Genomic DNA, 22,500 nt, shown 5'->3' with positions numbered 1-22,500 from the left:
TTTCTTGACACAGAGTCTTGCTCTGTCGCTAGGCTGGAGTGCAGTGGCACAATCTCAGCTCACTGCAACCTCAGCTTCCTGTATTCATGTGATTCTCCTGGCTCAGCCTACTGAGTAGCTGGGACTACAGGCACACACCACCATGCCCAGCTAATTTTTGTATTTTTAGTAGAGATGTTTTCACCATGTTGGCCAGAATGATCTCGATCTCTTGACCTCGTGATCTGCCTGCCTCAGCCTCTCAAAGTGCTGGGATTATAGGCGTGAGCCACTGTGCCCGGCCAAAAGTGTTTTTTAAAACATAAATCATGCACATGGTAGATGTCCAAAACATATTAATTATTCTGGGAGTGCCAAAATAAATTTAAAAAAATTTTTTCTTGACATATTTTGACACCCAAACTTTGGTTGTATGTTGCTCTATTAAATATTAATTATATGGATTAATTCACTGTATTCTTATATATAAATTATTTAAATGTATAGTCATTTATATTTATATATGTATATACAATTTATATTTACATGTATGTACCCTATAATTTTATATTTTTTATCTAAATATATTAGTATAATATACAATAAGTAGATAACAGAATTTGGGGAGTTTTCTAGGACTATGACCCAAACTCAAAAATTCTAAATTTACTTCCTAATTTATTTAAGGCTGTTTTTAAGCTTATGATGGCTTTTTCTGAATTAAAACTTTAATACAAACTTATATAAAGGGGATAATCTTTAATCTATGAGAATTTTAATAAATCTGTAATTACTTTGATAAAAATCTGAAAATAATAGTAGCATCATAACGATTTAGCATGTTATGATGTTATTTAATTGAAAACTGTGTGAAAGTTGCATAGAAAAGAAATGCAGACCTTATCTGAGAAAGACTCCTTCAAATGTACTGTAAATGCAAAAAAAAAAAGAAAAAAAAAAACTATAGAAAAATATTTCTCTTGGATTTAAAAGTATTAAATGTCTTGCAAAAATTCTTGTCAGCAAATGATTTTTTTTATGGATGGAGGAATGTTCTGTTTTAACATTAAATGTTTAGATAAATAAATAAATTATGGTAAAGAGATTCATGATGGGTCATATCATGATTTCTTGAATTGCCTCAGTATGTGAATTATATTAATGAAAAATGGTTTAGTGTTAATTATACAAAAATGATAATATTTATGATGTTATCCTAGAGGACTGGATATCCAAATTTGATTTAGTTAGAAAACAACAGTGGTGCCTTTGAAACTAAGCTAAGAGTGAGCCAAAGTGTTGAGCCAGCAGATGTCAGAGATTTGAGTTCCACCATCATAGACAGTACATTAGTATACTAGAGTGGAAAATGAAACCCCATGATTAATGCTTGCCTGATGGTTGATTGATGAAACTGGAAAAATCAAAATAATGAAGTAAAATAAAGGAGTAGGGGAGAGGGAGACAAAAAAGAAACAGTAGGAGAAATTGAGAGTGTGTGTAAGAGAGATTCAGCGAGTTGACAAAACTGATTTTCCTATATTAAAATTTCTGTCAGACTTCAGATATTATGAAAAGTGAGACAAAACTTTGGGTTTACCTATATAAAATTGCTGATAATTTACTAGTTTTGACCTTCAAATATGACATTTTCATGTGCTTCCACATAATATAAAACCCTAACTCAAGGTCTAACTTTCAATGAGAATTTTACTTAAGGCATTTCCTAACCTTTTCTCATATTAGGCAGTGTACAATAACTTTTACCCCTCTTGTATTAGCATTCTAGAATTCTGTAGAGAGTTTGTGTGATATGGTTTGGCTGTATCCCCACCCAAATCTCAGCTTGAGTTGTAGCTCCCATAATTTTTCCATATTGTGGGAGGAACCCAGTGGGAGATAACTGAGTCATAGGTGTGGTTTCTCCCGTAATGTTCTTGTGGTAATGAATAAGTCTCACAGGATCTGAAGGTTTTATAAGGGGAAACCCCTTTCTCTTGGTGTTCATTCTGTCTTGCCTGCTGCCATGTAAGAAGTACTTTCACCTTCTGCCATGATTGTGAGGTCTCCCCAGCCGCATTGAACTGTGAGTCCATTAAACCTCTCCCTATTTATAAATCACCCATCTTGGGTATGTCTTTATAAGCAGTGTGAAAACAGACTAATACAGTAAATTGGCACCCATAGGGTAGAGTGCTGATGAAAAGATACCCCAAAACATGGACATGACTTTGGAAACTGGGTAACAGGCAGAGGCTGGAACACTTTGGAGGGCGCAGAAGAAGATAGGAAAATGTGGGAAAGTTTGGAACTCCCTAGAGACTTGTTGAATGGCTTTGACAAAAATGCTGATAATGATATGGACAATGAAATCCATGGTGAGGTCTCAGAGATGAGGAACTTGTTGGAAACTGGTATAAGATTCTTGCTGTTTTAGCAAAGAGACCTGTGGCATTTTGCTACTGCCCTAAATATTTGTGGAACTGTGAACTTAAGGGAAATGATTTAGGATATCTGGCAGAAAAAATTTCTAAGCACCAAAACATTCAATAAGTGACCTAGGTGCTATTAAAAGCATTCAGTTTTAAAAAGGAAACAGAGCATGACAGTTCAGAAAATTTGCAGGGTGTCAATGCAATGAAAAAAAAAAAAAAAAAAAAAAAAAAAAAAAAAAAAAAAAAAAAAAAAAAAAAAAAAAAAAACATTTCTGAGGAGAAATTCAAGCTGGTTGCAGAAATTTGCATAAGTAACAAGGAGCCAAACATTAATCACCAAGACGATAAGGAAAATGTCTTCAGGGCATGTCAGAGACCTTTGCAGGAGCCCATCCCCCCACAGGCCCAGAGGCTTAGGAGGAAAAAATGGTTTCATGGGCCAGGCACAAGGGCCCCTCTGCTCTGCACTGCCTAGGGACTTGGTATCCAGTGTCCCAGTCACTCCAGCCATGACTAAAATGAACCAAGGTGTAGCTCAAGCCATTTCTTCAGAGGGTGCAAGCCCCAAGCCTTGGCAGCTTCCAGGTGGTGTTGAGCCTGCGGATGCACAGAAGTCAAGAATTTAAGTAGGGGACCTTCCACCTAGATTTCATAGGATGTATAGAAATGCCTGAATGTCCAGGCAGAAGTTTGCTGGAGGTACAGAGCCCTCATGGAGCACCTCTGCTAGGGCAGTACAGAAGGGACATGTAGAATTGAAGCCCCCAGCGGAACAGAACAGTGGCCTTGGAATTAACGCCAAACGTCTACAACCATCTGATTTTTGACAACTGTGACAAAAACAAGCAATGGGGAAAGGATTCCCTGTTTAATAAATGGTGTTGGGAAAACTGGCTAGCCATGTGCAGAAAGCTGAAACTGGACCCCTTCCTTACACATTATACAAAAGTTAACACCAGGTGGATTAAAGATTTAAATATAAGACCTAACACCATAAAAACCCAAGAAGAAAACCTAGACAATACCATTCAGGACATAGGTATAGGCAAGGACCTCATGACTAAAACACCAAAAGCAACGGCAACAAAAAACAAAATAGACAAATAGGATCTAATTAAACATAAGAGCTTCTGCACAGCAAAACCAAAAATCATTAGAGTGAACTGGCAACCAACAGAATGGGAAAAATTTTTTTGCAATCTACCCATCTGAAAAAGGGCTAATATCCAGAATCTACAATGAACTAAAACTAATTTACAAGAAAAAAAATAACAACCTCATCAAAAAGTGGGCAAAAGACGTGAACAAGCACTTTTCAAAAGGAGACATTTATGCACCCAACAAACGTGAAAAAATGTTCATCATCACTGGTCATTAGAGAAATGCAAATCGAAACCACATTGAGATATAATCTCATGCCAGTTAGAATTGTGATCATTAAAAAATCTGGAGACAACAGATGCTGGGGAGGATGTGGAGAAATAGGAACACTTTTACACTGTTGGTGGGAGTGTAAATTAGTTCAACTGTGAGTGTAAATTAGCTCACTGTCTTCATTGTGGAAGACAGTGTGGCCATTCCTCAAGGATCTAGAAATAGAGATACTATTTGACCCTGCAATCTCATTACTGGGTATATACCCAAAGGATTATAAATCATTCTGTTTTAAAGACACATGCACATGTATGTTCATTGTGGCACTGTTTACAATAGCAAAGACATGTAATTAACCCAAATGCCCATCAATGATAGACTGAATAAAGAAACTGTGGCACATATACATCATGGAATACTATACAGCCATAAAAAAGGATGAGTTCATGTCCTTTGCAGGGACATGAATGAATCTGGAAACCATTATTCTCAGCAGACTGACACAAGAACAGAAAACAAAACACCACATGTTCTCACTCATAGGCGGGTGTTGAACAATGAGAACACATGGACACAGGGATGGGAACATCACACACTGGAGTCTGTTGGGGGATGGGAGCTAGGAGAGGGATAGCAGTGGGTGGGGAGATTAGGGAAGGATAACATTGGGAGAAATACCTAATGTAGGGAACGGGGGGATGGAGGCAGCAAACCACCATGGCAAATGTATACCTACATAACAATCCTGCAAGATCTGCACATGTACTGCAGAAATTAAAGTATATATATAAAAGAGAATTGAAGCCCCCACTCAGAGACCCCACTGAGACACTGCCTAATGGAGCTGTGAGAAGAGGGCCACAATCCTCCAGACCCCAGAATGTTAGATCCACTGATAGCTTGCACCATGTGCTTGGAAAAGCCACAGACACCTAATGCCAACCTGTGAAAGCAGCTGAGAGAGAGGCTGTACCCTGCGAAGCCACAGGACTGGAGCTTCCCAAGACCATGTGAACCCACCCCTTGCATAATCATGACCTGGGTGTAAGACATGGAGTCAGAAGACATCAATTTGGAGCTTTAAGATTTGGCTGCCCTGCTGGATTTTTGATTTACATGGGCCCTATAGCCCCTTTGCTTTTGCCCATTTCTCCAATTTGGATTGGGTGTATATAACGTACCCTGATTGTATCTAGGACATAACTAACTTGCTTTTGATTTTACAGGCTCATAGGCTGAAGGGACTTGCCTTGTCTCAAATGAGACTTTGGACTGTGGACTTTTGATTTAATGTTGAAATGAATTAAGAAAGTCCCATTTTGGGGGACTGTTGGAAAGGCATGACTGCTTTTGAAATATGAAGACATGAGATTTTGGAGGGGCCAGGAGTGGAATGATGTGATTTGGCTGTGCACCATGCAAATCTCATATTGAATTGTAGCTCCCATAATTTCCATGTGTGTGGAAGGGACCCAGTTGGAGATATTTGAATCATGGGATTAGTTTCTCCCATATTGTTCTCAGAATAGTGAGTAAGTCTTATGTGAGCTTATGGTTTTATAAGGGAAAACTCCTTTTGTTTGGTTCTCATTCTATCTTGACTGCTGCCATGTAAGAAGTGCCTTTCACCTTCCACCATGATTGTGAGGCATCCCCAGACCTGTGGAACTATGAGTCCATTAAATCCCCACTCCTTTTTTTAATAAATCACCCAGTCTTGTGCATGTCTTTGTCAGCAGCATGAAAACAGACTAATACACTGGGGCTCTAAAGTGCTATTGTAAAAGGAGTAGAAAAAGAACTTTCCACAGACAACAATAGAAAAGTGAAAAAAGTCCAGCATTCAACAAATATTTATTGAACCTTTGCAAATGACAGAGGAAAACAGAACAGACAACCTCAGAGTGTCTCTGAAACTTCAGGTTTATTGTTAAACATTACATGACTGTTGCAGTCCAATCTATCTTATGTCCCCCATTTGTTTTTGTTGTTCTTCTGCTTCAATGTCTTAGAGAAAAATTATTTCCCAATACATCATAAACCTAAGTGTCCACCAATGGATGAATGGATAAAGAAAATGTGGGGTGTGTATGTATGTTTTGTGTGTGCGTGTGTGTGTGTGTGTGTGTGTTTATTCCTTTTTATGGCCATTATATATATAATGGAATTCTTTTGACCATCAAAAGGAATAAAATCATGTTGTTTATATCAACATGGATGAAACTGAAGATCATTCTCTTAAGTGAAATAAACCAGGCACAAAAGACAAATATCACATGCTCTCACTTATATGTGGCAGCTAAAAATTCTGATCATATGGAAGTAGAGGTGGAAAGATAGAGAACAGAGACTGGGAAGGTTGAGTAGGGGGAGAGGAAGGGCAAAGAGGAGTGAATTAAAAAGTACAAATTTACATATAAATAAAAAATCAATTCAGTGTTTGTTAGTAGAGGAGGGTGACTGTAGTTAACCAAAATGTATTGTTCTCAAGTGAACACCTAAAATACCCTGACTTGTTCACTATAGATTATATACATGTAACAAAATTTCATGTATATCCCATAAATTTGTACTAATAAAACAATTAAAAATTACATATCAAGTGACATTAAGAAATAAAATTGCTTCTTTCTTTCAAATAGTTAAAAAATGTTTTCCATGAAGGTACATTAGTATATCCTTATGATTTCTAGCACCTCTAGATTACCAGTTGTGTATCTGCCTGGCCAAATTCTCAATCAACTCCGGAAATTATAAGAGATGAAACTTAATCTGAACTTTTAAAAATGGACATATTTGAGTAAAAAAGGTAGAGGAGGCATTCCAAATAAGGAAGAAAATCATTAGGAACCTATGTATCACATAGGAGAAAACTAATCAAGAAAGATGAGAAGAAGAAAGAATAATGGTAGTATGGTGATAAAAATACTAGTTAATATATGAACATAAATAACTTTGTCTGCTTTAAAATTATCCAGAACTTTCCTTATGCCAAGATTATACTTTTGTACACATACATATATTTTATATGTAAGCTTCTACTAAAATGGGTCTTGAAAAGACATGCTTGTTCTTATATGGATTGTATAAGACATAGAATAGCCTCTACTTTGATGGCCATAGCTCAGGTTTCAATGTTATTAAAGGTGAAATGATGATAAAAATGTAAGAAATTTGAAATATAGCTTTATTCTCAAAAGCATGGTTTTCATTAGTTATATTTTTGTTTGTTTATTTTGGAATATTTTCTTGATCTGTTATTAAGGCTCCTCTGATTATCAATCATTTTAGATTTGCTGATGTAGAATAGTGATTTTGGTATATTTTTTAAAATTCTAGTGTATATTTATTTTACTTTAATCCATTTAGAGTATCATTTATTTCCAGCCCCTTGAATCCCCAAGACATCTTTTATTTGTATATTATTTGGTTAGCACTTTATAAGTCTTTCCATGCCATTTATTTGCATTGTGTGGAATAGCCATAGAAGTCCTTGTCAGACCTAGCATATAGGACACAGAGGAAAGGAAAATAAGAGAGAGAATTTGCATCAAGAAAGCAGGAGAAGCTAAAGGAAAAGTAAGAGCAAAAGGAGGAGTGGAAAAGAGATTTAATACTGAGATAAGGCATGGCAGTGGGCTTTGGAATCAACTCTCTATCCTCACTGTGGTCAATGGGTCCTTCTGAGGGAGGACTAGGTTGGAATTTAGGCAATAAAATATATATCTGACTATAATCTAATAATCTTTACCCTCTCCCTCAATGTGTACACTTAGCTCCCTCTGTTGGACTGGTGTTGTTTACACACAAGTGATTTGTTCTTTGAAGAGACAGCCAAACAAAATTTCCTTCTGATATTCTCCATTCAAATACAGAGGAAAATGATCTCTTCTTGGCATTTTTACATTAGTGTAAATGTTTTAAGTGATGATAACAACTGAGATGAATTGTTTGCACAACTCAAGACTTTTCCTCAAGGTCTTTGCTGTAGTAGAGAAATTTAAGTATTTTGTATCTTTACCAAACTGACTTTCTCACATTAAGTACTCAAAATTGCAAGCACATTACTGGAGAAATTTGAAAACATTCCCCTTATACGGCAATCACAATAGTTTTCAGTAACCACTAGACTTGTGATTATGATTTTAATACAGTAACAAAGCCCTCCTTCCCAAATGGGTGAAAGACACACATTTTTCTAATAGTTTAATCATGTTTGGAGATAAAGGAACTCTAGAGTTTGGGGAGATTTTGGAGTAGCCATAATTAATGATGTAGGATATGTTAGTCCATGAATGCTTCCTAATATGCAATATGTGAGGCTGGAGGTTCTATGCCTTGCTTATTATTTTATGGAGTCTCTCTCAATAAATTTTTCTTCAATTTACTGATTATAGAAAGAAATTTGACTTCTAATTTTTCCCATCATCCATTGACTCATTCAGTTAGCTTCTCAACAAACGCTTAAGAACTAATCATGTCACAGGTTCTGTGCACAGTGTAGGGTATACAACCGTTAACTAAAGTAGACATTTTTCCATACTCACAAGATTTACAGCTTTTGCCTACTTTGCTTCTCTCACATGACACATTTAATTTTCTAAACTGGAGCATGGGATAGAGACATTCTGGAGATTAGAACTATCCCAGTCATAAGATTTCTAGGTTCTCCCTAAATTTAATGCATATTGGACTTTCATGTATTATTTAGAACGTAATAAATTGATTGATGATCCCATGATTTCTTTCAAGATTCCAGTGTTTATCTTATTGAGAGTGACAGCGGCCCACCATATATTGACTTTTCCATGACCTTCACAAAAAGACTACCTTGTTTCAAATTTATATCCCTGGAAATTTCCAAGAACCATGGTGTGTGTCTATATGTATGTATGTCTGTGTGTAGGAAGAAGGCAGGTGGTAAGGAGATGAGAGAGATAGGTAGAACTGATTAAGAGCAATGCATATAATTTTTTATAAAATTTTGATTCTGCTATTTTCCTTATTTATTCTATGACATACTATAGGATATTAAAAATTGAAGATCTGTGTGACACTCAGTACCTTTATGTAACTCAGGTATCACATAACTAAAAACAGACCTCTCAAAGTACATTTAGTAAACGGGATTTATTGTAAAAAAAAAAATCAGGAAACATCATGTAATCCAAATAGAAGAAAATTGAGCTAGGCCTATACAGTTTCTGTAATGAGGGATTGTTATGTTGTTCAAGAACTGAGGATGCTCATATCTTGATCGCTGTTCTTCTGAGGTCACATGAGTCTTCATTTTTATGGGTCCCTAACCTTCTGTGCCTAGCACCCACTAATAACTTAATGTGATTTCTGTGTACTATTTCCATAAAGTAGTGGAAAGAATATGGTAATGTCAGCTTATGTCATGTACACCCCACAAATTAATTCAGATAACTGGGTATTGAGATGACCAGAGGTATTTCAATAACCATGTAGTGAAGGTTTATATCAGATTCTCCAACAAAGGTTGTGTAAAAGACATCAGTGCCAGATTTAAATATTTATCTTTCAACACAAAAACAACTCTTTTAAAACAAGTGATGAGACAAAACAGTCTAATTTACCACTGAAAGATAAATTGAAAATCAAGACTTTCTTTCAATGATATTCATTGTAAATTCATTTGGGTTAATGCCAGAAAACATTCTAATTTAATGGAATTAACCTGCTAGTTTGTTTTCTTTTCCACAGTGCTCTGAGATTTCTAAAATATGGTAGTTGTTGACAATAGTGTTCTTACGTATCATACAGATGGCCCATCCAATTTCCTACTATTTAAATTCTGCTATCATTTCCACTCCTAGCTAAATGAAATTATAACAATAGAAGATTATGCTATGACAAAGATAGTGTACAAGTTTAGAAATATATTTTGGGTGCTCTTGAGACCATTTGTATGTACAAAAGCAGTTGCTAAAAGATTTGGACCATTTTATAGTCTGTTTAGGTTTCAGAACTTGCATGCACACAAATATTCATTCAGTTGCAGAGACAGAATTTACAGCCAACAATAACTTGAAATTTATTAAAAGCAGGTCACCTTCTTAATGGTGAAATGTTTGTGTGAAAAGTAGGAATAGTTCTCTTTTCTAAATTTGTTAACGCTCAAAAGACTACAGAAATGGTCATTGAAAAGGATAATTTATAGAACTCAAAATATTTGTGAAACCAAATATTGTCATTTTTTTTCTAAACAAGCAAGGACGCTGATCAGTCAACAGCATTCATATAAAATAACTGTTAAGGTTGAAATGAACAGGAGCTAACTATCTTGTGTTATTTACAATCAAGTTCTGCCTTAGAGACAATGGTAAATTATTAATAATGTCCATTAATCACCAAGCATATTAAAGTATTTCCATTCTCTACATTTTTATTTACTGAATATTTCTAAATTCATTTTAAATTTATTACTCAACTTAATCTCTAACATTTCTCATTGACTATTTAGTCAGTTGTCCTAATGTTCCACTTTCCAAAACAGCAAGCAAATGGAAGAAAGAAAGAATGACCTAATAGTCATTGTGCACTTGTTAAAATAAACCAGATGATTTGCATAAGTAAGCACATTTAATACAATACTACAGTAAAGACATATTATTTACAGAAGAGAAAAATTGAACATCAGAGGAATTCAAGAAATTGTCCAGAATCAGGTAAGATAGCCATAAATGTCAAAACTGGGTGCTGCTCAGTCTGTATATCTATAAAGCGTATGATTTAATAAAAAGACACTTCCTATATGCTATGTCAATCATTTCCTATTTCTTATAATATCAAGTTAAATCTGTTCAGCCTGGTATTCATGATGATTCATTATCTGGTGTTTCCTTACTTAATCAACCTTCTTTTCACTACTGTCCAACACAAAGCCTATTTTTCAGTCATCAATCTACTTCCACCTCCAGACCTTTATTTTATCCACTCTGGAGTCAGAATATCCAAACCCTCTTTCATATACCCCTAAACATAAATTCTCCATGACAACCTCTCCCTTCATTATAAATAAAACTCCCTGCTCCTTTTCGTTTTTACCTTATTTTCAGACTGCTGTTTTCCATGCCCTCTTTTATTGTGGTCTAACAATCACCCTGCAGGCTAATCTGCCTGCTCTCCTTTCTTCTATAGCATCCTCTACAGCATTAGTAGGGTGCCTCTATCTCTCACCACCTGCTTTGAAATGGGCTCCTTCTCTTCTAGATCCCGTATACTACATAATTAGTTACCATATGGCCACACTATGAGTGCAATGCAGAGTACAGGAGTGTATGTAGAACTGACTTAGCACCTACTTTTATGAATGTTTCATTTCTTTGAAGAAATGAAATATGCAAGTTGTTTATATATATGAAGTAGCGATAACAACCCTCATAAAGGTAGACTTTTGTCTAACTGTGAAAATATAAAGGAGAACTTTTTTGTTTTCCTTGTTTTACACACACACACACACACACACACACACACACACACACACACATTATGGAAGTTTATATGATAATGGATTATAGAAAGGAAAGAGGAAAGAGATGAAAGATCTTTTACCTGGCAGAGTACACATTTTTCAAGAACTTTCTTTCTTTTCACCAGTTCTGGTGGTATTAATATTATGTTGCTATATGTGTCTGACATTAACTTAAAGTTCTGAAAATGGGTATTTAATTAAACTTCATCACATTTAGAGAAAATCTTGCCCAATAACTTAAGGAAACTAAAGATTTTTAACCCTCATCTTCATAATAAGGATCCTACAAAAAATCAGGCGCTGGGATCTCATGATTTTACTGCCAAATTTAAGAATCATCAAATACTCTGTGGTTTCAGACACCATTTTTCCCCCCAGTGAGTTACTACTTACATGGGGCAATGTAACTCATGTTTTCCTATATTTAGCTGCATTCCAGAGAATTTCATAAGCATTTCCCTGAGCTTACTTTCCCACCCTCAGAGTGATGGCATGAAGCAAGAGGGGATTTTTGATGACTATACTAATATTTTGCATCTTGGAATGTAGATTAGGTATATTTTCTAGAGGGGTAAAAAGGGATTGAGAATGGTGGGAATGAAAGTGATTTCTTCTGGGAACCCTCACTATTGCTGATCAAGTTCTCACAGTGAATTAGTGATTTGTGCAATGGAAGACACAGGGGTTTCTACACTTGGATGCTTCTCTATGTCTACCTTTTACTTTATCTGAACCTATATGCATCATATTGCATTGTACCTTCCTGTTCATAAGGAGCTGCTTTTCAAATCTGCCTGCAAGAATTGGACTATGAATGAAGATTAAAGTCACTACAAGAAAGAAGAGGAAAGGAACAAATTGCTATTTTTTATATATATATAATCAATATCTTTTTCCTCACAATTAGGTCAGATGATATTAATTAGCTACTTGACCCAAAGATTCTTAAACTCAGGGTTCAACAACCTTTAAAAAAGAGCCAGTTTTCGTTGCTTCCGATCTCCAGTATTCTGAGGATGTGCATGAGCATGTTTCATCTTCAGGAGCAATTTGTGAGATAGAGGCAGTGGAGCTTACCAGACTCAAACGAAGGTGCCTACCTACTAAAAACAGCCACAGCATCTCTGTCTTCCATGAGGAACCATTTTCCTAGCTATACACATCTGGTCTTTCTTTTCTTAGGTTCGAGCTACTGTACACCTGTGTATAAGTCAAAATTGACCCCTACTTCTACACATATGTAAATATAAATATAAAATACTATTTCTAAATCCAATATTTTATATTCTGCCATTGATATGCACTTATATTCCTATATCATTTAGATATAGGAGATTTGTGTGTATTCTGTCATTTATCTTTTTTAATGGAATGTTTTATAGAACCTAAGGCACTTCAATTTGTCTAATTTCTATTTTTCCCAAATAATCATTTTTTAACTGAATGTAAAAGTCTGTGGAGTGAGACTGTATCTTATACTTCTTTAAACTGCCCTTCCCTAAATTAATACACTTTAAATTTGGTTTTATTTGTTTAGTTTTGTTTTTACATCAGAGGAAGTCCATGCATTTTTATTGAATGAATGGAAGAATTAATTGATGAACTAATTCTGAGTTGGAATGTTCAAGTAATAAACAACATAAGATGCCTTTTTCTTTTACCCTGTGAAAAGCTCTGGTTATAATCTGATAACAATAAATTTCCTCTTATATGACTCGTATTTCATAGGTAACTAATGAACTTAGGCACATAATAAGCATTTTGGACAACACACAAGAATGTATTAGATTCAGTCCTTGTCTTCCATGAGCTTTCAATCTAGTTGTGAGTTCCTGGAAAATATTTAATTTTGACACTACAGAAAGCTTATGCTACAAATTTCTGCCAGTACCAATTAAAGATATTTTCCCTCAAGTTTCCTGAAGCCAAAGTATACAAGGTTTGCAAATTACTTGACTACAGCAATGAGATTGAGAGTAAACATTGCAAAGCAATCTCAAAATTACCAACGGAAGCATTTTTAAAAATCAAACATCTCTCCCTAGTGGCCCTAGGAGATACATCAGAAGTCAAAGAATAGAAAGCAGCATTCTTTACCTGACTCCATGTATTTACTTGTCAGAACTGCTTAACCTCAGCTTTCCTGACACCAAATATGCTTGGACTGAAAAGGGAGAAATTATGTCAAGGATCTTCCCAAAGGCCAGGAAGTATTTGCTTTCCAAATACAGGAGTCTATCTGTGGTTAAAAGTGATGCTGAAGAGATGCAGATTCGTAATTTCTAATTTTACAAAATATGACTTTGTTTCCAGTGCTAGCAAGTAAGGAATAACTGACAGTATCAGATGCCTAGAACTTCCTGGATCAGTGAGGTGGGACTTCCAGCTTTTCTGTTAGCAAAGGTCTGTTAAAGCTGAACCGTAGAAGCCCACCAAAGCCAAGAAAAATTAACATTGCCATGCCAGCTTTATCCCTGCTATAGAAAACAGGTAAAGTATTTTTCATACAGTTCCTAACTTGTGGTAAGGAGTTAAGCCCAAAATATCTTAGGAAGTCTTGCACTTTGATTTGCTAAACATTACTTTCTTGTCTTCCTTCCATAGATTTGTGTCATGATTTTATTTTAAAACTTCATGGCTTTGTCTCTACTCACACATTTCCAGAAATGGTTAGATGTCTCCAATATGTTCACTGTCCTTTCTCTAATTTGGGGACTGCAGCGTCCTAAGGCAGAAGAAAGTAGTGTGAACATCAAACCAAGCGATAACTGGTCATCTGAACAAGCCTTGCTGCTGGGGCCTAGTAAAGATAAATACTCATCTATCCAGTGCCTTCATTTCTGTAATGTCTCCCTGTCCAATTTAATAAATGCTTTCTTGCTGGCTTCCTGGCATCTCTTTGAATAAGGAATGTAAACTGAAAAGGCCCAGGAGACTAAAACTGGCACAAAACGCTGTGATGCAGTGCCACAGTCTTTACCAGAGGACAAATGGATTTGCTGCCTGGGACAAGGCTGTTGCATAATTTCCAGATACATGAAAAAATAAGAGAAGAAATAAGAATAAAACCAGATCCAATTTTAAGCAAATAGAAGTATAAAGCCAGATATTTATAGAAATCATATTAAAGACAATTTAAAATCTTAATAAACAGAGCCGTCAGTATGTATTTAATCTTTAGCTATTGAAAAAGGAAAACATAATGTGGGTTTCTCTAAGAGCACTTTGAAATTTCAGAAGAAACTGCCAGCAAAATTAGACTGAAACTATTATTTAGTTATCTCTGTATTTATACTATGTCATAAGCTATTACTGTTTAAATATCTTAAAAAGCCTGTGGAAAATCATGCTCATTTTCCCAAGTAGAATATCACTAAAATAAAAAAATTATCACTTTGTGCTATGGAGTCTGACTAGACTTTAGTTCAAATTTTATTCCCCAAAGAAGCTTTAAATTATATATTTTTTTAAGTTTTTATTTTTCTTTTCACATATTAGAGAATTTTCCCAGGCTATTATGTTCAAGTCTTTGATTGTAATATGGAAGCCATGCTCCCAGATAATTGAAGTGAATATTAATTCAGATCCACCCAGTAAGTGTGTAGTTTTGGTGATTCGCCATATTTTAGGCCTCTAAAATAGCAGTTATAGAGTGTGTTGCGACAGATAAAAGTGAGAAATCAGAGACAGCACTTATATGGAATAGTTTACCATTGAGACTCACTGGAAAAGAGTAGTGCTGAATTTTGTGACAATATTCATAGAGTGTGGTATGCTATTTACATTTGGGCAATTCAACTAAGGACATTCACTAGTAGTTCTTTAGATTTTCTCCTTGCAGACTTTTGGTGTGAACAGAGGCAATGCGTCACACCTAGTTGAAAGAAAGGCCCAGTAACCATGAGCGCAGTAAAAAATTGAGAGCTTGGGGTATAAAGCCAAGATGGCTGTTGCATTAGGATACAAACAACAGTATGTGCCACAATGAGAAAAGGCTAGAACTAACTACATTTTAATGGAGAGCATGCTTGTGTATAATGCCTATTATTATTCTTGAAAAATAAAGTCAACTTTTCTAAATGTTGCTGGTATATTGAAATTATGTCAACCTTTTACTCCCTAGGAGGAAGTTTTTCTCAGTTAAAATTTCCTGAGTTTTTACGCATTTTGACAATCCTGCATAATCTGTTAACATCTTATCTCAGACATTACAATGAATAGTTTGCTATGTAATAAAATTTTAACTAGCAAACTCATTTGCCTGCTCAAACTATTTGCTCTTATAACTAATGATAATATTTTATTAAGTTTCAATTGGATTCTAAACTTATTGTTATTTTGCTTATTGTTTGTAAAAAGAGTTATACATACTATATGAGGATTGTGTATTAGTGCATGAACATTTAGAGGGAACTCCAACTTTGGTGGAGGCAAGAACACATGAACACTTATGAAAAGATTCTTTTGGCCAAACTGGATGTGATAATTTCTTAAAGTGTTGTGTCCTGGAGGCAAGGAAACTGAAATTGGACTGTGGCTTATATTTATTAATTTTAATCCTAAACAATATAAATTGCCGATAAGAAGGCATTTGATATAAATACTCAGTATGTAAACCATATGAGCTCTATCCAAAATATATTATTGGTGAATAAAAGTCATGACTCCAGACTTCCAAAATCTTATAAACTAGCTTCAGTTTTTTTTCTATAAAATAGGGATAAAAAAATCCATAGTTATTATGACTACATATTTACATTTTAATAGCCATGGTTGTGAACACCAACAGGGAAAAAAAGAGAAGTATACCCTTCTAAAATGTTTAAGAAAAAAGTAGTTTTGGATCTAGTACAACATAATGCATATATAGAGTGGGCATCAACTTCATTAGGAATGTGGTTGGCTGTGAAATGAGCACAAAATAGGGACAATGTTCAGAGCACACCTGGTACCTGGTAAGAGACAGGTACTGGTCTAGTTGAGTTCATGTAATTCTTTCCCGCAGACTTGTTTTGCTTTAGTGTAGTGTATTACTTACATATTGATCTGAAATAAATCACCCCAAAACTTAGTAGCCTGAAAAAACAAACATTTATTATCGCACAATTCCAGGGATTCAAGAATCAGGCTATATCTAAACTGGATATCTCTGGCTCAGGCTCTCTCACAGCTGCAATTGAAGTGTTGGCTGGGGCTGTAGTCATTTCGAGGTTCCTCAAGAGAGAATCTGCTTTTAGGCTCACTCATATGGCTGCTGACTGGTCTTCAGTCCTTCTGCCTCTTAACTGAAACATCAGCTCCTTGCCATGTGGGCCTTCACATAGTACAGCTCCCAATATGGCAACTGGCTTTCCTCAGAGTGAGTGGGTAAAAGAGAAAGAGAGGGAGTACCACGCTTGGGAGACACCTTCTCTTTGTTCCCTTATTTCGGAAGTGACATTACATCCCTTTTGCCATTTTTCATTCATTTGAAGGGCATTAGTAGGGCCAAGCCCACACACAAGAAGGGATTACACAATGGCACAAATATCAGTAGAAAAAGAATCATTAAGGATCACCTTAGAGACTGCCTACAATACCTTGTGAGGCAATCTGACATGGATAAAAACACATGGACTCTTGAATGTTCCCTCAGACTGAATTTGGGATCTGAGCCCTGAAACTTGCTACCTATGTGAACTTGGGCATGTCTCCATTCTCTGTTGTAAAGATAAATAAATGAATGCTAGTATACCCTACCATCCCTAGGTTCGCATGTATAAAATGGGCACAATAACCTGTAACTCTAAGGGTTGCAGTTAGGATTTAATATTACAATTGTGTTTAACAAGTAGGAAGCAGCAAATATTTCACTGTCTCTAATAGAAGTAACAAAGTTCTTTGCAAATTCATGAAAAACAACTGTCCATGGTGACTGTCCTATGAACTTCCTAGGTTCAGCATTAGTGCCTTCTTGCAGAATAACCAACATATTTAACATATTTTTGTCTTCAGAACTCAGTAAAAGTAGTGGTTATTTTGGACCACCTTCTGTCAGAAGTAGAATATTGTGACCCAACTGAAAGGAGATATTTTTTCTAAGGTTTTTTTTTTTTTTTCTCTCTCTCTCTTCCTGGTACTTGAGTTCAGCCAAGATACAACAATTCCTCATTATTCCCAGTTAACAGCTAGAACTCAAAATGATCTACTTTGTACTTGGCACTGACAATTCAACTGCAGTGTTTTGATAATTTCTAGGTGTTATGTTTTAGAAGGGGATATGGACAACTGTGAACATGTTCAGAAAGAATAACCAGATTGAGGAGTGGATTCTAAAACCTGCAACATGTCATATGAAATGACAAACTCTCAGAAAGAGACTGTTTAACTCAGAGGTAGAGTAGAGACAGAAGGCTTCAAATCTTGGTTCTACTTCTCACTAGGTGACTGATATGGTTTGGCTCTGTGTCCCCACCCAAATCTCACCTTGAATTGTAATAATCCCCATGTGTCAAGGGCAGGACCAGGTGGAGGCAATTGAATCATAGGGGCAGTTTCCTCCACGTTGTTCTCATGACAGTGAGTGAGTTCTCACAAGATCTGATAGTTTTATAAGCATCTGGCAATTCTCCTGCTGGCACTCATTTTCTCTTCTACTGCACTGTGAAGATGTGCCTTCCACCAGGATTGTAAGTTTCCTGAGGTCTCCACAACCATGTGGAACTGTGAATTAATTAAACCTCTTTCCTTTATAAATTACCCAGTCTTGGGCAGTTCTTTACAGCAGTGTGAGAATAAACTAAAACAGTGACCTTAAAAAATTCACTTGTCATCGCTGAGACTTAGTATGAATCTGTAACAATAATGATTATATATTACAGAACAATCATGTGTCATACACTGAACAAATTACTTTGAATGTGGTATCAATAATCCTAAGGTTGTTTTTTTTTTTTTTTTTTTTTTTTTTTTTTTTTTTTTTTTTTTTTTTTTTTTTTTTTTTTTTTTTTTTTTTTTTTTTTTAGACATTAGGTGTCAATAAGTTTAAAACCCTGTACTGAAGAGTTTCTCTCCAATATTCTTGTTGGCACCTAAAAAAGCTAGCACAGAGTATCTTTTCTAAGTGAAGTTACTGCCTATGCTAGTGATGAAACTTGTCAATTTCTAACTTTTATTTGGATCATAGTGCACTTAAAGTTGAATTTGAAAATGGGTACCCCGAGTGGGCTTTCACAGTCCCAAGACAATGAGATATGATTTGTAGAATTCATCTTTTTTACTTCACAATCTGTTTCAGTGAGCTTAAAGACCAGAGGAAAAATAAAAATCACAGTAGAGATGTTGAAACATCAGATATTGCTTTTCTCATGGTCAATATTAGAGAACTATGAAAAAGATTTTCCTTTGGTAGAATCTTGAAAAGGCTACCTAATCTCTCTATCAGATGTTTTTCATATGAAATAAATTTCAATAAGTAGTTCCTTCAGTGTCACATATCTAGAGTTCCATAAATATACTCAAAATTACTGCATGAGTTGGAAATGACAAATGTATAGGCTTCTTTAGATTTTACTTCCTGTATTCACATGTGTAGGTGTAATTAAATGTCACCTTTTTGACTTATTAAATGTAGTGTTCACCTGGTATTCCTGAGGTTCTACAGGGTTTATTCCATCAGGACTTAAGTGGAAGACAATATAAATACCAGTATGCAAATACATAACTTCGGCTATAAATATGATTACACAGTTTATTATAATTTTTTAAATTATACAACATTTGATATCTTAATGGAGATTTTAATATTATTTAAATGGAAATAGTGAGGTAGAGCTATATGAATGAAAGAAAAATAAAGAGAAAAGGTATTAGGGAAAATATGATAAACATAGAGGGCAGATAAAGAGATTCAACCTATTCATGATTAGATTCTTCAATTTTAAAAACCCTAAATCCTAACATTTAGAAAGAGAACCCATGATTATAATTATAATTAAAGATATATATTTTTAAAAATAAAATAATACTTGAGCCTAAATATAACAAATGCACAATGAATGTGAAAAAATAATCCAGAATGGTCAATATTAAGACATTATTGGACTTGAAGGGTAAAGAAAAAATGCTTCAAGAAACAATAAAATAAATAATAACCTATAACAGATAAGTGTCAGGCTGGTCCTGAGTTCCCCCACAGCAACACTGGCTGCTATTCGATTGAATAACATTTAAGAAATTCAATGTTAGAAGATGTCACTCAGGAATTTTACATCTAGCCAAACTATCCTTCAAATTGTTTGAAAAAAAAAAGCAACAACAAAAAACTAAACACTTTTTACATGCAAAAATTCCCTTGAGAATTTTTGGGAAAACTATCAGCGTGAAGTTCAGCTCACAAAAAGAAGAAAGAAGGAACCACAAAAAAGGACTGAGTACTGTATACATTTAAATGTTTAACTAAATCTAAGATACATAGAAAAACATTTATATAATATGTCTTTTGTACTAGGTACTGTTTTAAATGTTTGATATATATTAAATGTAGAGATGAAGGTTACAGATGGGAATGTAAATGAGATATATTTTCATAATTATACATTAGCCTCACAACTTAAAAGTAGAGTATGACATATATTAACTGTGGAGACAAGGGTTACAGATGAGAATGTAAATGAGATATACCTTCTTAATTTATACATTAGCCTTACAACTTAAAAGTGGGCTTAAATTTTTAATCCTTGTGACTTAAAAAATTTCCTGTTTACTTCATGTAAATGCAAGGGGCCAAATTATTTCATTTCAAACTAAAATAAATCAAGGAATGAAAGTATAAGTTCATGTAACCATAGAGAAGTAAATAATAAGAAAAAAATATATCAACTAAATTTGAGTGACCAAGTAATAAATAAATAAAATGAAATACAGAAATGTTAAAGGGATTGTGATAAAGAATTATGGAGTGGATTCAAAATGGCCAAATAAGAAGAGCTGTGGAGTGTACTTCCCAGTGAGAACAACACAGAGGCCCCTGCAGATGATCCTCAGGCAAGCAGGGTCTGGAGTGGACCTTCAGCAGTCCTACAGCAGAGGGGCCAGAATGTTAGAAGACAAACTAAAAAAGAGAAAGAAACAACTTCAACATCAACAAAAAGGACGTCCACTCAGAGATTCCATCTGAAAGTTACCAACTACAAAGACCACAGGGAGAAAAATCCACAAATATGGGAAGAAACCAGTGCAAAAAGGATGAAAACAACAAAAACCAGAATGCCTCTCCTCCTCCTAGGGATGACAACTCCTCACCTGCAAGGGAACAAAGCTTAATGGAGAATGAGTCTGATGAATTGACAGAAATAGGCTTCAGAAGGTGGGTAATAACAAACTTCTCTGAGCTAAAAGAACATGTTCTAACCCAATGCAAAAAAACTAAGAACCTTGAAAAAAGGTTTAATGAAATGCTAATGAGAATAAGCAGCTTAGAGAAGAATATAAATGACTTGATGGAGCTGAAAAACACAACACGAGAACTCCACAAAGCATACACAAGTATCAGTAGCCAAATCGATCAAGTGGAAGAAAGGATATCAGATATTGAAGATCAACTCAATGAAATAAAACAAGAAGGCAAGTTTAGAGAAAGAAGAGTGAAAAGAAATGAACAAAGCCTCCAAGAAATATGGGATTATATGAAAACACCTAATCTACATTTGATAGGTGTACCTGAATATGACAGGGAGAATGAATCTAAGCTGGAAAACACTCTTCAGGATATGATCCAGGAGAACTTCCCCAACCTAACAAGGCAGGCCAACATTCAAATACAGGAAATACAGAGAACACCGCAAAGATATTCCTCAAGAAGAGCAACCCCAAGGCACATAATCATCAGATTCACCAGGGTTGAAATGAAGGAAAAAATACTAAGGGCAGCCAGAGAGAAAGGTCGGGTTACCCGCAAAGGGAAGCCCATCAGACTCACAGCAGATCTCTTGGCAGAAACCCTACAAGCCAGAAGAGAGTGGTGCCAATATTCAACAACTTTAAAGAAAAGAACTTTCAACCCAGAATTTCATATCCAGCCAAATTAAGCTTCATAAGTGAAGGAGAAATAAAATCCTTTACAAACAAGCAGTTGCTGAGAGATTTCATCATCACCAGACCTGCCTTACAAGAGCTCCTGAAAGAAAAATTAAATAAACATAGAAAGGAAAAACCAGTACCATGCACTCCAAAAACATACCAAATGGTAAAGACCATTGACACAATGAAGAAACTGTATCAACTAATGGGCAAAACAACCAGCTAGCATCAAAATGGCAGGATCAAATTCGCACATAACAATATTAACCTTACATGTAAATGGACTAAATGCCCCAATCAAACAAAATATGCAGGCAAATTGGATAAAAAGTCAAAACCCATCAGTGTGCTGTATCCAGGAAACCCATTTCACAGGAAAGACACACATAGGCTCAAAATAAAGGAATGGAGGAAGATTTACCAAGCAAATAGAGATAAAAAAAAAAAAAAGCAGGAGTGGCAATCCTAGTCTCCAATAAAATAGACTTTAAACCAACAAAGATCAAAAGAGACAAACAAGGGCATTATATAATGGTAAAAGGATCAATGCAACAAGAAGAGCTAACAATTCTAAATACAGGAGCACCCAGATACATAAAGCAAGTTCTTTAACGACTTACAAAGAGACTTAGACTCCCACACAATAATAATGGGAGACTTTAACACTCCACTGTCAATATTACACGTATCAACGAGACAGAAAACTAACAAGGATATTCAGGACTTGAACTTAGATCTAGAACAAGCAAACCTAATAGACATTTACAGAACTCTCCACCCCAAATCCACAGAATATACATTCTTCTTAGCACCACATAACACCTGCTCTAAAATTGACCACATAATTGGAAGTAAATCGCTCTTCAGCAAATGCAAAAGAATGGAAATCATAACAAACAGTCTCTTACACCACAGTGCAATCAAGTTAGAACTCAGGATTAAGCAACTAACTCAGAACCACATAACTTCATGGAAACTGAACAACTGGTTCTTGAATGTTGACTGGATAAACAATGAAATGAAGGCAGAAATAAAGATGTTCTTCAAAACCAACGAGAATGAATACACAACATACCAGAATCTCTGGGACACATTTAAAGCAGTCTCTAGAGGAAAATATTTGGCAATAAATGCCCATATGATAAGCAAGGAAAG

The sequence above is a fragment of the Cebus imitator genome, unplaced genomic scaffold (genome assembly GCF_001604975.1).
Source record: "Cebus imitator isolate Cc_AM_T3 unplaced genomic scaffold, Cebus_imitator-1.0 Scaffold81, whole genome shotgun sequence".
Taxonomy (NCBI): domain Eukaryota; kingdom Metazoa; phylum Chordata; class Mammalia; order Primates; family Cebidae; genus Cebus; species Cebus imitator.
The sequence above is the reverse complement of the archived record's forward strand: the minus strand, read 5'-3'. Positions refer to the sequence as shown.